We start from the raw sequence: 3,417 nt of genomic DNA, 5'->3' as shown, positions 1-3,417 counted from the left end.
TCTTTTTAACATATGTAAATGATGATTTTGATACTTGTTATAAAGTGTAACCACAAGGTGAATCGACGCGAGGTTTTTGTATTTGCAAACTCCCAAAAATCCATCTCGCCAGAATCCAACAGATAGATTACAGAAATGATTCGGACCAATCAAATCCAGCGACGTGGATGATGTCAACACTTCAATACTAACAGATACTAACAGAATCAAGCTCTTACATGCCTTACTAAATGTTACAGCGTCCAAATGTTTTCTTAGCATGTTAATCATTCAGACATTTAATACATAAGCAGTCACTATTTCTACTTACTGCAGCCCACATTTAAACAATCATGCATTTATAAAACCAGGGTCACTTATAAAGCAGGGACCACTGTACCTCCTCCTGACTGAGAGCAGCTTGTTGAATAGAGACGTTTCCTGATGGGACATGTGGACCAGGGCTGGGATCAGGAACACTCCTTCCATTTACAACTACAGAGGTATTTGCACTGAGGCAAGACTCTACTGGAGGCGAGGGTGAGGATTTACAGGCCGGTGGACTACAAGGAGTGGCAGAAGCGGTGGTGGATGGGACGCTAGGATGTGAAGGAGGTAACTTTGGAGGTGGGAAAGAGCCCACGGCATGGGGGGGAGAACAGAGTCTTGTAGAAGTGATTTTGGACGAAGTCTGAGCTGAGCCATCAGGAGCTGATGAAGCTTCCTTTAGACTGGTGAGATCATCTGTATTCTGCACCACCTGAGGGGAGGTAACTTCTGTTCGCTGCCGTTTTGTTTCATTTAGCTTACTGCTCTTCTTCTCTTCATGTGGTTTCTCCATCTCCACTTTTTGTAGCTTGTGGTCTTTGTTTATTTGTAGCTGCAGCTCTTTCCTTTTGTCTCCAGCCATAAAAAGTGCAAGACCTCGTGAGAGGTCCTCCTTGTTTTCCGTTTTGATAATGTCATGTTTAAAACAGAATGCTGACCCGGTTTTGGCTTTTGGAAATGGGGCTGCTCTTGGTCTTGGAACTGGTCGTGGGGGATCAGGAGTAATCTTTGCTCCCTCTGGAAGTTGGGATAAATTCTGGGTTGGCACCATGGCCTTACCATCCTCTGTTGGTGTGACCTTGTCTGTAACAAGGTTACCCACTTCTGTTTTACGTGTTATCTTCTTGTCATCTATAACATTCCTCTGGCTTGGATTGGAGTCTAAAGGTTCTGCTGTGCCATTGGTCAGACTGTTGAGATCTCCATTAATTCCATGTTCACAGCCAACTGCTTCTTTCCCATGAACTTCTGAAGAGTCTGTTTCTTTTAAATCTGCTGTCATCTTCATGGGTAGTTCAGAGCTTTTGAAGGATCCTCTGGCAGGACCAGTTGATCCAGACAGAGAAAGTTGTGAAGGACTTTTTGCCCTAAATAACCCTCTGCCAGGATCTAAACCCGGAACTGACTGGGCTCGGCTTGCTAGTCCATCTTTTTCCAACTAGTTATAGAGAGGGAACATAGGAGGAAAAATTATGAATTTTGGAAATTGAAAACCAAGGTTCCTTGTTTCCTGATGGTAGAACTCAAATGTGGAAATAATCACACATTTAGAGTAAAACACATTTCCAACAACTTAGGGCTACTTATGACTGAAATAGGAATGTGTAGTTTATCGTTTTCATAGTTAATGTATGCTTATTATAGAAGTTAAACCCGAAATGATGCAGACCCCTGGCTGATTTAGCTCTTAATTCCAGCCACCCCTTGTCTTTATCTTATGAGCAATCTGGTTATTGGGGTAACTGGACACTTGCCAGCTCATTATGTGACCTGATGGTCTTCCTAGGCCAGAAGGAATAGATACTTCATGCATTAAGTTGAATGCCTTACCAGTTCCTTCCCAGAAAATCAGGTAAAGACCCGAAGGCATCCTGGTCAGATGATTAGACCACCTCAACCAACTCCATTCTATACAGAGAAGCCACAGACCTTGGGCTGTGCAGACCTCGCATACACATCAAGCATAAACCAAGCTTAACTCCTCGCAAAAGGGTTTTCCCCAATTTTAACCACATCAGAGTGTGACGAGGTCCTTTTCAGGATATTGACTGAAACAAAGCTCTGATTCCTTGCCTACAGGTGGGAAGATATTAAATGTCCTGCAAAACAGGTTATGCCGCTGAAAATTCCCAACACCTGGGTGGTGGGCTCACATAAAGGAGGCATCCTGTAACTGGTGGGTTGCCAGTTTGGGCTTTAGCTCTGCCTTCCTCAGTCATTGTGTCGTTGAGTCAGACACTACATTTGCTGTTCCTGTTGGTATTCAGAAGTCCCAGGAATTCTATTGTATGGCAATCGATCATGGTGCGTTCACACCCAATAAGATCTGGGCGTCAAACTCGCCCAAACGCCGAAATGTGGAAACTGGGTCAAATGCCGATCAAGTTGCTTTAATGCTTTGACTCTCTGGAAGCTCTGTTCTGTAGCTACAAGCAAGAGAGCACCTTGGCTTTATTTACTTTATGAGTTAGAAAAAAGTTTAACATGTTTTTAAGTGAGAAAGTCCACCTCAAAACATCGTCTGTGCAGTTAGCTCATCAGGATTTTCCCACTAAAATATGCAGCTCTTGTTCAGAGCGCCAGATCTTCGGCAGCACTGGAAATCCCCACTGAAAGCTCTCTGTTGGCAGCCTTTTGTAGCGGCTGGAAGTGAACATAAAGAGCTTTTAAGGTACCAGAATATCACAATCAAATATTTTTCCATCGGCAGGTTTTAACATTTTTAGTTAATTTGGTTATTTATAAACTGTTTCGACATTGTTTATAAAAAATGTTTCAAAACAGTAGTAATGAACAGAGCCAGCTTGGTTAAAGATTCATTTCTTTATATTTTATTTTCCATTTTAAAATAACTGTTACATCTTTTCACTCTTCTGTGTGGGTCAGCCAAAAACTGACATTCTTAAACTGACATATGGTGGCCAGAGTGGATCTAACATCACCTTATATTAGGGGTGTAAATAATAATCGTTTTGTATTGATGCATCGATCCAACAGCGGACGATCCGATGCATCGATACGTCCGCAAGAGAATCGATTCATGTTTTTTTTTTTCATCCAGTCTATTTTTATCCATTTGCTCCTGGGCGTAGTTCTCCATCCCGTGCTGTGGTGGCGCTAAACCTATTTTGCCCTCCTACCTCGCTTCCTGGTTATACTCTTACAGCAGCATGCTGCAGTGAGCTTGACAGACATTTCTGATTTATGCTCAATATTGAAGCGTGGTCTGAGCTACACACTGTGGGTCTAGATACGGCCGAGGCGGAGAGGAAGTGGGGGCGAGTTTAGTCAGACAACGGAGGGACATGAGGGCCAAAAAGAGCGGAGATCCAGGTGGAAAAAGGGTCCCAGCATTTTCACGCAGCTCGCTCTTCTAGCGGGTCAAACTTC

At 43.2% G+C, this 3,417-nt stretch overlaps 1 protein-coding gene and 1 long non-coding RNA gene across 2 annotated transcripts in view; both read right to left on the bottom strand.

The window, feature by feature from the left end:
* LOC107093109 (unconventional myosin-XVIIIa-like) overlaps positions 1 to 3,417 on the bottom strand; it is a 94,203-nt gene that overhangs the window by 54,372 nt on the left and 36,414 nt on the right. The gene's annotated exons all lie outside the window — the stretch shown is intronic.
* LOC107093115 overlaps positions 1,433 to 3,417 on the bottom strand; it is an 11,929-nt gene continuing 9,944 nt past the window's right edge. Inside the window, exon 3 of the long non-coding RNA XR_001481605.1 lies at positions 1,433 to 1,465. This is a non-coding gene — a long non-coding RNA (uncharacterized LOC107093115). The remainder of the gene's footprint in view (positions 1,466 to 3,417) is intronic.

The sequence above is a fragment of the Cyprinodon variegatus genome, unplaced genomic scaffold, assembly GCF_000732505.1.
Source record: "Cyprinodon variegatus isolate N-32 unplaced genomic scaffold, C_variegatus-1.0 Scaffold408, whole genome shotgun sequence".
In the NCBI taxonomy this organism is placed as follows: Eukaryota; Metazoa; Chordata; class Actinopteri; order Cyprinodontiformes; family Cyprinodontidae; genus Cyprinodon; species Cyprinodon variegatus.
The sequence above is the reverse complement of the archived record's forward strand: the minus strand, read 5'-3'. Positions and strand labels throughout refer to the sequence as shown.